The sequence below is a fragment of the Passer montanus genome, unplaced genomic scaffold, assembly GCF_014805655.1.
Source record: "Passer montanus isolate IOZ18808 unplaced genomic scaffold, ASM1480565v1 scaffold6, whole genome shotgun sequence".
Taxonomy (NCBI): Eukaryota; Metazoa; Chordata; class Aves; order Passeriformes; family Passeridae; genus Passer; species Passer montanus.
Window position 1 is genome coordinate 3,530,793 of NW_024371037.1, and position 14,461 is coordinate 3,545,253.

The following is a 14,461-nucleotide window of genomic DNA, read 5'->3' on the forward strand; positions in this document are numbered from 1 at the left end:
ATCAGGTGAAGATGGAAGAAGTGAAATATGCAGAGAGATCATTAAATATTCACTGCAGCAAACAGCATCACCAAGAAATGTGCTGCACAACTGAAATTAATTACAGCTCATATTGATTTTAATGGCAGAAGAATATATTTATTAATTAAATGAAGGAGAACACTGTCCTGCAACACATTGCTCAGATCTTACTGTGAAGTACAAGGTAAGAAAATGTTGGATTCATGTTGGTGTTTGTTTACATTCGGACTGAGAAATTCAAACTGTGAACTGCAAGGCAGATCTCATTCACTGTGTCAGTAAAAGACCTCAATGACTTTTACTTCTAGGCTGTAAGAGAAATAATCAAGGTAATGCCACCGCAGAGGTTTTCAACTCTAATATAGGTAGGGTTTTTTTCAGAAAAGGAGCTCCTGTGTGACCAGAATTTTATCATAAATACACTTGGCAAGTAAGACATGGTTCAGATGTATCTCAAAAAAATTAATATTTCCTGACTGTCATATTTTTTAGCCTCAAATCTTGTCCTTAGCAGAAGTAGGATTTATACCATGATTTCTTCCATGCTCCCAAGAGAAGCTCTGCTTTTCAGAATCTGAGTCAAACAAGTTCTGAGAATAAATGATCCATCTTGCTTGGGGAGCTCACATGGCTGTTTCCAATGTACCCTTATGTGGAAAGAAGGTTTGATTTCCTTGAACTGTCACAGCTGCATCTTCTTGAGCATTATATTAACTTAAAGAAGATGACAGGAAATATTATGAGATTGCTTATATATTCTGACATTGATAAAGCAAATAATTAGTAAAATCATCTTAAGTCTGAAACCTGCAACTGTACATTTTGTAGCATATGGGAAAGCTTAATTTCTGTTACTTGTGATGTTAGATAGTTTTGGTTTTACCAAGCAAAATTTTGTGCTAGCATTATGTCCCAAAATGGTTGAAGTTGACAGGTCATCTGGTCCAAGCCCCCTGCTGAAGTAGGGTCACTTCAAGTCACTTGCCCAGTTCTACGTCCAGACAGCTTCTGAATATCCACAGGGATGCAGGGATTCTGAAAAGAATCCCATAACCCAATACAATACAATCTCCTGGGCAACTTGTGACATATAGTGACAGTAATGAGTAACACATACTGAGTATTAAACTAATTACTACTGCCTTATTTATGAGCAAATGAGGCAAGAAGGACGTAACAGGATATTGTCAGACAAGCCAAAGGATCAAGACACCAGACAACAAAAATCCTAACAAACCAAGTGGCCATGTATCTGTTGGTATTATATAGCTTTTTAACCCCCGTGACACTTTGGTATTTATGACTTCTTCCTGATTTAGTAGTTTTCTATTGTCCACAGTTTTCTTCTCTTTCTTCTGCTTTCTCTCAGGTATGGATTCTGAAGGATGTGTCTTAATGCTCTGAAAGATCCTACCTCTTTGTGGTTATCATTCTTTCACTTGTGTTTAATTTATTCATTCTTTGTTGGTGTGGTCTAATATTCTCAGCATGTTGTGATTTCAGAGAGGTGGTTTGCTCACATCCAATGAGAGAATGGAGCTGTTGAGCCAATGTTTGCTACTAACCATAAAATAAACTGGATTACGAGTTTTGTCCTCTTTGGATTTGCAGTAAAGGATACAACTGATGTTTTGTTTAAGATGGCATAAATACCATATGGTTTTTCATCAGTATTGATCACCAGAAACTTCTAAAAGTATTGGGATTTTAAAAATTATTCTATAATCAAATAGGCTCATATTGCCTAAAGAAAATGTTTTATTTTGTTTGTTCTAAATTTGTTTTAGTATAATATTCAACTTTAGAAGTAGTTACATCTATATTTTCAACATTCTCTGTGATCATTATAGCAAATCAAACGTTGCACAAATGAAATACTTATTGAAATGGATTAAAAATTTAGGGACAATTTAAAAAATGTCTTATAAATGAAAATAAAATTGTAATTTTTTTCTCCATATTTCTAATAACTGAGCATATATACTGAGGAATCTCAGTACCCTTTATTTGGAATTAAACTTATTCCTTGCGTAATTGAGTTGAGTCATACAAAATGAACTATGCCAATGCATTGAAAACAGAGGTATTAAATTTCTCAAAAAATTATTATTCAAGAGATGAGCAAGCTAAGGGCAAAAAGAAAAAAAAGGCAACAACCCCAACCAAATTTTTTTTCCAAATGAAAATAAATTAAATCCTTTAAAATTGGGAAAGAAAATCTATATGTTTGGTATAAAAAAAACCCTCAACAAAACAAAAAAACAATATTTCTCTCCTACCCTGTTTCACACATACCTACAGATGCCTTTGACTGCTGATTCTATTAGACTTTGTGCTGACTCAGTGTCTGCAGCAGGAAGACTGGCAGGCAGCACCATATCAGCAGTCTGAAATCACTTACAGGCACATAAAACATTAATGCCCATTCTTAGGTGCAACTTTATTATGGGAAGGCTGTAACTTGAAGGATATGTGACCTTGTGGGTAAATTTGTTACTATTTTGTAGACTTTCACTCTGTGGACTTGCAGTGTAATTTAAAGGAAGATTGGAAGTAAGTTTGACAGTGCACACTGATAAGGGCACACTTTATATGAAACACCTGGTCCAGCTCGGAGGACACCAGTATTTAGAATAATATGGCATGAGTAGGGATCAAGCTACTTCTTAGTGTGTTAGATTATTTAGCTAGAAATCAACAAAGCTAAAGACTAATGGGTTCTTAAGAGCTTCTCAATTTATTTAAAAAACACAAAAGCCATACTAAAGTGCCATGAGTAATATTAAATATCCAACGCCTAATCCAGAACCTGCTGGTTTTAATAGAAAGGTGTTTGGTCTCAATGAGTTTGTAAATAGTTCCTTGAAATCATTATGCCAAATCTGACTGGCTTATTCCCTCTGCTGTATGATCAGGACAGATTCTGTATTTTTCTATGTCTAACAATGTTAGGATATTATTAGAGAATATGCTCATACAGGCTCTGATGAGGAAAAAAGGGTGAATTCAGTCCTCATGTAAAGAGACTGGAGAGATGAGGGAAGGCGGAGATGAGAACAGCTGTGTGAAGCTAAAGTTCAGGTCATATCAAATGTTGCTGTGTGCGGTGATGACCAAAGAATTTCCATGTCCCTTAGTGAATATATATTAAAAGACAAACATCAACTTTAAATACGCTTCATAAAGGGGATGAAGGGTCAGGGCTCTCAGGACTAATATACTTTGGATGGACCTAATTGATTGTACTTTGACTGTAGCTTGGGCTCAAAGGCCAAGTTTGCGCTGTACTGGAACTAGTCCCATGGGATGAGTAGTCCCACAGGTTTCCTAAAGTGTGATATGGTGTCAAGATCTGGCTGTACAGACATTGGCTGTCTTGTCTGCACAGCTTGATGGCATGGCATCCATTGGTCTGACAATGTATGAAAGGGAGATGAGCAGCATATAACAGCAGGAATGAAATTTCCCCTTTAATGTCCCACTTGCTCTAAATCCAGTCCAAAGAATATACCTGATAAATACAGGATAGATGTCATGAATGATCAAGTCTAGTCTTAAACCTTCTATTGAAGTACAGAACTATGCTTGGGACACCTTCTGGTGTAGTGAATTGAGCCTATCTCACATTCCACCCTTGCTGGCTTCATTAAGAGGACAGTGAATCTACAGTAAAAAGCTGGAGATCTCAGTGCCATTTTTCCCTCTTTTCAGCACCTGGATTAGTTCAACTGCATCAGTCTGCAATCAGGGGCTCAGCTGTATCTCATCTGAGCAGTACATAGCTCTGAGGAGAATGTTTAGCAAAGTGCTTGGACAAAGCGTGAATAATTAATCAGATTTTGAAAAATATATTATAAGGTTTGCAATCAATGACACATATTTGTTAATGAATAGTAATTTAAAATACATATGGAACATAATAAAAATAGTCCAGCAAACAATCATGGAGATCATTATGTTATTGGAACATCTCTTCTATGAGGAAAGGCTGGAATTGGTTAGCCTGGAGAAGCTCAGGGGAGATTCCTGTGTAAAGGGTAAGGGTAAAGGAGCCAGGCTTCTTTCAGTGTAATCTGGTGACAGAACAATGGGGACAAATGAAACACAAGAGGTTCTGTCTGATCCTCCGGAAATACTTTTTTACTCTGAGAGTGGTTGAGCACTTAAACAAGCTACCCATGGAGGTTGTGGAGTTTCTGTCCATGGAGGAGTACAAAAGCTGTCTGAATGTGGTCCTGGGACAGCTCTAAGCTCTGGGTGACCTTCCTTGAGCAGGGGCACTGGACATGACCTCCTGTGGACTTTTCCAATCTCAACTGTTTTATGGTTCCTTGATTGTGAATACATGGGAACGATTATGCTCATACTGACATTACAAATTCTCTGTGGAAATTGAGAAGCATGAGTTCATAGTCTTTTCCTCCAGAGCCTTCTCCTTTACATACAGGTGCAAAAATAAAAGATAAGAAAGCATTATTTAATGGTACTTCCAGAATTTAAGTATTAATTTCCAGTGGAATCAGAAAGGCAGAACTAAACTCATTATAAATGAATCAACTCAGTTACATTGTTCTCCATCTATGTTCATTCCTTTGGAAGAGTCTATTTTTGCCATTGTTCACTGTTTCATTGTTTCATTTATCTCATCTCTTCCTATCCCATTTAGAAGAATGTAGTAAGAATAGTGGATTACTCTGTAGAATTGATAAGTTGACAACAGGGATAAGGCTTCTCTTTTATTTTCTCATGGTGCATTTCTAAATTTTCACGTGCCTTGTCAGTTGTCTTTTTTTTTAATTACATTTCTCAGGAAAATGTTATACTAAAATGACTAAATTCCACAAGACAGTAAACTGAATGATTGAGCTGAATGAACAAAGAAGCAAATTATATAGTAGGTTAATGACACTCCCAAAAAACTTGGGTGAAAAGCTAAAGCAGGAGTGGAATACTAATCAGAAGCTGCCTCTAACCAGCAATTACATTTGCTTGTGAAAAATACTACTTCTACGTTACATTAAATCCCCCTTTTTTAGTAGCAGCAGCAGCAGAAGCCATGATTTCTCGATGTTTAATTCTGATGAAGCAAGAGAAATATTTGATCCATAATGAGCCATTATTGAGCATGGAGGAGCTGGACACAGAATGTATTTCACGCAGTAAGCACTGCTGTATCTGAGAGGCTCTGAATACCAGCCCGTGCTTACTCCGGGTGTGGCTGTGTACAGCAATTTGGGGCAATTTGGCATTTCCCTCCGTGTCAATAGTGCACTGCTTGTTTCTAGCAGACAAGTGTCTGTGCTGCAGAAACCACCATAACATCTTGCAGTAACTGCTCCCCTTGTTGGCAGCGCAGCAGAGCACACGAAGGGAGCCAGTGTGGAGATAATTACCCTGGCTCCATCGAGGTTGGGCCTGGGAAATGTTTGTGGGGTAGTGTCTGCCTGGACTTACTGGGCTTTAGCTGACATAAAGATTTCATACAGAAGATTTCTACCACTACAGTTATCTTTCTGACCCCTTTCAAGGAATCTAAAGTAACCTATTTATTTTTCAACTGTGCGCTGGTTACAGATATTACAGTGCTGGTGCTATTCCAGAGGCTACTGGTGTTCTTATTCAAAGGTTTAACTACTGCAAAGTCAGTTGGGAGATACTGAAGTATTCTCACTTGGGAATACTACAGCAAATTTCTGAAAAGAAAGAAAACTCCTTTTCACACCATTTACTAACAGAGCCCCAGAAAGCCCTGTGCCAGTCGTGGCATGCAAACAGAGAACTGGAGACAGTGTTTCTCTTGATACAAAAGACAGACAAAAGATGGTGGGGTGAAAATCCGGCTCTAGCAAGGAAGTGATCTGCTGAGGATCACCCAGAATATTCTTTGCAGTCACTGCAACTCTGTATGCCATTTGAAAGATGAAAGAAAATAGCATTAAGAGCAAGGTAGGAGTAATAAATAAAGTTTATCCGTCCTTATAATAAAATAATGTTGTTTCTTGTGGGACATCTGTGAAGTTCCCAACATTCTTGTCTCGGCAGAAAAGTGTCTATCTCCCAAAGTTATGGAATCCTAAGGAACCTATGAAGACTGGCCTCATTACTTTATAAAAGACAAATTTCTAAGGGCTTGTAGTTTTTCAAGTTGCTCTGGTTTGCCAGCTGAATTTTTCCTTCTGAGAACCTTCCAAGCTACTAGTTAAGAATGGGGGTGAGCAGAAACTGGGTAAGAAGTGTGTGAAATGTTTTGATGTTGCTGAACTGGCATCTCCTGGGGAGAGAAAATTGTTGCATAGGAAGATTTCTGGTCAGTTTAGTTATGATTCCCTACAAGAATGCAAAATGCACAGATTCCATTTTTTATACCACTGCACGCCTACAGGCCAATCTCTTTGCCTATGCACATGTATATATTACAGAGGGTAGATGCACACTATTTCAATATGTCACATTTGCAAAACAATGTAAAGGTTCTCCAACAGCAACAGGGCTTGAAGGGTGAGGTGGCTGGAATATGATCAGGCCCTGTACTACCCCACATCTGTAGGCCAACCCAGGAAGATATTTTTTACTGATTATTTATTATTAACATGGTCTATACATTACCAATCATTCTGGAAATATGTATGGACTTTCATTAAAGAGTCGATGACTATATGAAATTAATTAATAAAGAAATAATATTCTTAGAAATGGAAACTGTCAACATTGGTTTCTTTTCTGATTTATATGAGTAATATTATACATGATTATTGTAATAAGTTAAGTTAATGGAAAATGTCTACGATTTATAAGTGCACTTCTAACTAGTTCCATCTGAAAGAGATAAATATGTCAAGAAATTATACTAATTCCCTTCCCTAAATATGAGAAGACGTGAAGATATGATTTAGCATGTCACACTTGCAATCAGAAAAAAGTCCTACAATCACGAATCCGTAATAAATATTTACATCATGTTTTTTGAAGACAGAGAGAGTGCAAACATATTTGAAGCAGACTAAACATGTCTGGAATAAATTCTAAAAATAATTCCCTCTGAAGAGAGGTTAATTCTTGCTTTACAAGGCAGGGCTAAGCTCACAGTGTCTTTCCCGACTGTGAGCTTCTAAAGTAGAATTTTTAGATAAGCAAGTGGTTTACTGTAAGAGACACATATCTGAAAGCTGAGAAGGCATAAGAGTAAAGCCCAGATGTGGGTTATATATAATAGTACAAGTGCTCTGGGTTATATAGTGCAAGTCCAAGGCTTATCACAAAATGAATGCGTGAGGAAAGGTGTCATTATTCTACATCCAGGTTTGGACTATTGCCACGGATGAGAAATATCTGAGATGTCACAGAGCCAAAACTCACACAAGAGTCTGGTCAATGTGAGTGCTCTGTGGTGCTGCTGAAAGTTGGGAAGGTGGGGAACTCCAGCAGGCTCCCTCTCTGCCTTGTGAGAGAGCTCAAGAGAGAAAAGGAGGCACATGTGGAAACCTTGTCACCATGCTCCTACGATGGGAGTTCTTGAGCGCCTGAGGGACCCCTTATGGCTCATGCATACCAAAGGAGATGTGACTGGCTTGCTTAGAGACCATGTTACTGATTTAATGAATAAGTTAAGGCACGTTCCCAAGATAATATTTCCAATTTGAAAAAAAAGTTGTGGCTGGTAAAACTCCTGAAAGTAAGGCATATTTTCTGGTCATATTAAAAGCCTTATATCTGATGCCTGCATATGTCACAGAAATGAATTTCTGTTATTCCCTATCAAAATCAAATATTTCCTCTCCTGCATAAGATAGTGAACTTCTCCAGCCTTCAGTGATTTTGGTCGTATATGGTGTGGAGCATGGGTTAGAAGCTTTCCTTTGCATTAAATATCTAGGGAATCCGTGTTAGCAGGTGTGCTGCTCATTTTTCTAGTAATTGCCTACAGCCTTGCAGTAGATCTTCTTGAGATAAGGCAGTTTGTTGGCTGGAGAAACTCGGATTCCCATCTCCCTGCTTTGGTTTTGCTCCTCTTTATGGAACTTGTGTGAGTGAGGCTGATCCTAACTAAGGCTGGGCAGAGTGGAGCACTGTCAGCAAGTTTCCAGTTATTAAATTAAAGGCTTCTGTTGGCTGTGCTGCCAGACTTAAAGCAGGAGAATGAATCCATAGTGTAGAAACTCACACAAACCAAGGATCTCACTCTGAAACTCTTTGTGAATTTGGGCAACACAAAGAAAGTAGAGTCATCCTTTAGAGCACCCAGGAAGTTGCAGTGATGGGGAAAGAGGATTCAGATGGTCAGTGGTCAGTGAATGGATGGCATTTCCAGACCAGCATGGGAAGAGCACAGCTTGGGAGATACATGATGAAAGGAAACTGAAATATTGGTCTGCTGGCCTTCAAAATTAGTAGGAAGCTTACAATGGCCTTCAGTGGGTTCTGGCTGAGGTCTTGTAGGCAGCAGGGAAAGGCAATGGATACTGCTCTAGGAATTCTCTGTGTTTGCAGCAGAGCTCTGAGGTGTGTCCCCTGGTTGGATCCCACAGATAGCACTGAAGGAAATGAGGTTTTGGTCTCAGGGTGGGATATGAGAAATGTGAGGTAAAAGAGTTGTTTTTACTACTTTGCTTATTAATTCATCATTGTATGCTTTTAAAGAGAGACATTAAGAAATGGGGGAAATTACTAAAATAATTCATAATTTGTGCTAAGTTGTGATGCACTTATAAGAAAATTTCTCACCCCTATAATTTTTCTAAATCCCTATGAGCAACAAATACTGAGCGAAATTTTACAAAATCAGATAAAACATCAAAATTGAGCCTTTTGGAATTTTGAAACTCTAAGTAGCAATATGTTTTGAAGAATATCTTGTCTTCAGCAAAAAAAAAAAACAAAAAACACCACAGGAATTTCAAATATACATTTTTATGAACCATATAAACATACAAACAAGCAATGAAACACTGAACTGTTTGTACTGTGATTTTTTTTAATTAAAAAAAGGTACTTAGTAAAGATAGATTTAGCAATTATTTTGGAAACCAAATAGAAATATATTTCCACAGAAAACTGATGTTCATATATATTTTTTCTTATTTATGTGATATCATAATATAATAAACATTTTTAATTTTTTTAAGATTGCAGTATGGCATTTGTTTTTATTATTGCTGTCTATAACTGTGATGAATTTTCTTCTACTAGATTAACTAATGTAATTTTATTTTTGCATATTAATTTGTAATAAGTAAAAACACTAATTTAAAATTAAATTTTATATAAACTTTAAAAATAATCTTTCTTTTGTCAACTTTTGTTCAAAGAGAGAGAGAGATTTTTCTTTGTCTTTTTTCTTTATATTTGTAGCTCTTAGCACCACTGTTTTTAATTTGTAATGAGCAATATTTGTGCAGAGGCATTTTATTATGAAGACAGCTGAGCTCTGCCAAACATTATCCTACTAGCACAAACTAGAATTGCAAGAAAACATTCCAGACTATGCCCTTTTGAGTGGCCATTTATTTCAAGCAGTGATAAAATAACTTCTTTCTAGATGGTGTTGCATAACTCAGACTATTTCTTTACTAAGTTGTTTTTTGCCTTTTTTTTTTTTTTTCAAAAAACAGAAGAATTATTGTATGTTTCTCCTCCAAAGTTTATTTTTTCTCTGGAAATGCAATAAAATTCTGATTCTGAACAAATTATATTGTAAACGATAATAAGTCATTGGAGACTCAATTGGCAAATACAAGATATTCAGATGACACATTGAAGGCACTGTTCATCCATTATCTCCTCTTAGCACCCCAATCTTGAATTCTTCATTGAAGATAATGGGAATTTTGTAAAAATTGAGGAATATAGGAATATGACATCATTTATGTAACAAAGATAATCAGAAGTTCAAGCTACAGAGAGAATTAGTTTAATACAAAGACACTCTTGCTGTTCTTTTAAAAATTTAATACTTTTTTTAATATCTCTAATGGAAGTGACAATATAGTGCTGTTTATTGTAATTGCAATCTGGAAGACCATTTAAAAGCTATCAATGCTTTGACAGTGGACATCTGTTGCAAAAACAATGTATTTCCAGAGTATTCATGATTTATATGTATCTTAAGTATTAGAAAATACATAAATATATATTTTTCTCGAAAAGCTGATCTACTTGTAGCTGATTTACTGTAAAAGACAGCAGCTGAGAAAATTCAGGGCTTTCTGTTGTGCAGAACTGACTGGTTTATAGTAGCAAAAGACTGGATTAACCAATGTAGCATGACTCTTCTCTCGGGAGACCAGATTCCCACTCATCTTGTTATGGGGCCGACAGAGTGGTCAGTTGAAAGCATCTGCAGAGAGAGACCAAGCTCTTTGAATAGTCCCTAATTACAAAGAAGCAATTGCAATAGCAAAAGTTACATACCTTTGAAATTGCTCAATTAACAGAACTGTCATCACAACTAAATGAAGTATTTTTAACTTTGATCTTGAAGTCCTACTACTGAAGCAGTTCTAAGCTTGTGATGCTTTACAAAGAAGTGTCTGCTCAATAATTATATCAACACTTCTTGTGATATTGACCATTAGAAATAAAAAAAAAAAATAAAATTTCCACATTTCCACATAAGCATTCAAACTTCTGAATTAATGTTTTGTCTAAATTTGTTCCCACTCATACTCAGATTTTGAGATCCCTTCAAACAGTCTTTTGATCAGTTGTGGAAGTTAGTGGAAAGTAGGGTACCAAATTGCCTCACTGTTTATGGAGACTTTATGTGAAAGTTTTAGAAGTACTGGCATGACAAACCAATTGGAGAACAATTACCTATCAAGTCTGGAAACAAAGCCCAGTAACTTTCCTTTTCCATGGTGAAAATATTTATTTGCAATCTGCCTGTAGAATTCTGCAATTTCACCAGATTGAACAACCTCACATTTGACAAAATCAGAATTTGCTTTCAAATGTGCACACCTACAAAGGTGTGCTCTAATGGGGATACTTATTTCTTCCCATAGCAGCCCTCACAGTCCTGTGCTCTATGGTTGTAGCCAGAACAGTGTTGATAATACCCCAGTATTTTGGCTACTATTTTGTGCAAACCTACTCCAAGGGCCAGTAAGCTGGGGATGGGCAAGAGTTTGGGAAGAGACACAGGGACAGAGCCAGCTGACCCAAGCCAACACCAAGGGATATTCCATCCCATATGGCATCATACTCAGCAATAAAATCCAAAAGAAAGAAGGAAGAGTGGAGGCAGGTGTGTCTTTTATTCAGGTGTCTGTCATCTGTATGTACTGAGGCACCACTACCCAGGAAGGGGCCGGACATCACCTGCTGATGGGAAGTAGAGAATAAACTTTGCTTTTCTCTTCTTCTTCTTCTTGTATATTAAACTGCCTCTATCTCAGCCCAGGATTTTTTCATCTTATTTTCTCTCCCTATCCCACTGAGGAGGGGACTGAGAGAGTGGCTTGGTGGCACCTTGCAGACAGCCAATGTCAACTCATCATGAAACTACAGCACATTTTTGCAATGAAGTATAAATTGCTATTCCAAGCTTTAGTTCAGTCATCATAAAAAGCATAGGACTTCATCCTCTTCAATTCTTAAAGAGATATTATTCCTCTGGAGTCTCCTGTTAAAAAAAAAGTGCTCTGGAGTGTATAACTTGGAGAGAAGTAAAGTCAGTTCAAGTTTATGAAGAACCATAGCAAATAGCCAATAGGAGAGGCTGCAAAGAAGATTGAGCAGGCCTGGAAGTCAGAACTGGGAGCTCTGAAAGGATGAAGAGCACATAGCAGGCAGGCAGGAGAAATGGCAGTGTCAGGACAGGACACACCTAGTAGTGCTGCAGGGTAGAGTTTCTTCCAAGGTACTCTACAGGAACTTTTATTACACAAAGAAAATATTTTTAGCACTAATCAACTTGGTGGCTGTAGTGCTAGTAAGTTCTATATCTTCTCTTGATGAGCTGAGAAAACATGAAGTATCCCTTGAGCTGGATGTGTAGATTGGTGTACATAGAATGAATACAAAATCTTGGACTTCCAAAAAGAGAAGGCTCTTTTGACCACCATGGAACTTGAGGCTTTTAATATAAGACATTCTGAAAAAGTCCACGAGATGCCCTATTGTTGGGCTTCCTATGTGTCTGGTAGAAGAACACCTTGTCATGAGGCATATTGGCCAATAATTTGTGAACAGACTTATGAATGGATTTATGTGATGGGATAGGAAAAGTACTTTGAGGAACAGATAACCTGAGATACTATATGTATAGTAAAAAAAAATCTTATTAAAAATAAACACATTTTGAGGAAAATTTCTAAATAAGCCAAGACTGTAAATATGTTTAAATGACGGATGCTCATCCAACAAAAGGGACAGTTCCATCCATCCCTCATCTTGATGCCAAGATGATTTTTTTGTCTTTTCTTTTATAAAACTTTTATATAAATTTTATGTATCCTCAGTATTCTTAGCATGCATATTTGTAATTCCTTGAGTCTGATAACTTAGGATAGTCCTAGTATTTTGTTGGGCCAGGAGACCAAACACCCTAAAGGCATCATAAGAGAAGGCCAGTAAACCCCATCCTATCTTGGGAAACCAAGGTCCTCTGTGGAACATATCCTATAAACTAGAGATTTGGCCCATCCAGGGGGAAATTCCTCAGATGGGGAAATATCACGCCATTCATCCAAGCCTCCCATTGGGGCATCCTTGTTAGATATGCTAATTTGTAAGGTCTGTAAATTGTATATGCCATCTATCGTGTGTGTGCATTGCGGCGCATTTCACCTTGGTGAAATGGTGCACCATAAGGATCCTTACTAAAATACCCCGGTAAAAACCCCTTATCTCTCAAATGTGTCTGGCTCTCTATTTTTAAGACCAGGAAAAGACATCAGTCTCACAGAATTTCGCATTTCAGTCCACTAATTTTCATTGTGCTGGGGTTTTTTTGAACTGACACCAGTTCCTGACTAGTTTGAGTGCAGTTGCACAAATGCTTCCTGCAGCCCAAGGGGATGCATGGTGTCATGAAACTGAGCAGGCTGATGGTAAGAAAAGGGTGGGATGGCTCTTTTCAGTCATGGCACTGTATCTTGTTGTTTTAAACAGATCATGAAACTGGACTGTGAGAGAAATTTTCCTCAGGACATAGACATGCTGTGGGATGAGAGAATCCAGCCTGTTGGTTATTTAAATGATCTGGAAGACTGCACATATCTTCTGCTGGACTGAGACCAGTGTTGTCAGCTCTAGTCTCAAAGTTGTATATTGAATTTACTCTTGTTGAATTGTGCTAGATGAAGCACATGAAATACTATCCCTTGAATACTGAATCAGTATGTCCAATAGACATTAATTGGGCTGCCATGTGCAAAATTTGATTGTATTCCCCAAGGAAATAAAGCATGGGTTAGGTTAGATGTCTTAGTGTAAACTAATATGAAGTTGCATTAATCTATGCACATCAAATTCACACAGTGTTAACTATGCAAAATACCCTTTCAGATTATTTGGCAGCAGAATTAGGTAGACACAGTCATATACCCTCTGATAAAAACTTACTGTAATAAAGAGTTTGAATACGTGAAGATATATGTTTATGTTTAGAACTAAATAGTATAAATTTTGACTCATGGGCCTTATATAATCATGGTCTTTTGATAAGTATAATGCCATGACTAAGCACATAATTGCAAATAAGTCTAATTTCTAAGTATTTTTATTAAGTGAATTATGGCATATTAAAAAAAAAAAACAAAAGAAAAGTTTTAATGGCAGTGAGCTGTATTTTAGATGACTCCTATTAACCAGAGTACTGACCTACTTCTCAGTCTTGGCTTTGCTCTTTCAGCAAAAGCAAGTTACTCCTGCATGTGCCTCATCTTTTCTTGCTATTTTTGGTATGCCTTGTTTGTAGATTCCTCAGTACAGATGTTTTACCGTGGTGTGTTCATAACAATTGGCACATTGGAGCATGGCTTTTAGCTGGGAAATCTAGTCATGAATAAATAATGTTAATAGTATGCAGTTGCCTGACTACATTGCTTTTCATGGGTTGAAGGATAGCAGCTCATCAGGAGTCCCACGGCTTTCTTTGTACAGAGTGGGCATGCAAGTAAGAGACCCAGCACAGGTGTTTGCAGCTGTCTAGCAAATCCATACCAATCCTGTATCATGTATGTATCATTCCATGTGACTTAGGAATGGGAGATGCACAAAAATTGCTCAGGATCCCCATGAAGGATGCGTCCTATTACCTGCTGGTTTCTTAATTCACTGGGTCGTAAGCAGTACGTGTATGGGTGAGAGAGAATTGTTGAAAAAAGCTGTCTGCAACAAAACTTCAGTGAACTGGGTTAAAAAATGAAAGCACTAGGTCAATAGGAACGAGACAAAAATGTTAATACACTTGTAAAAACGCTTTTTGCTCATTTAGCAG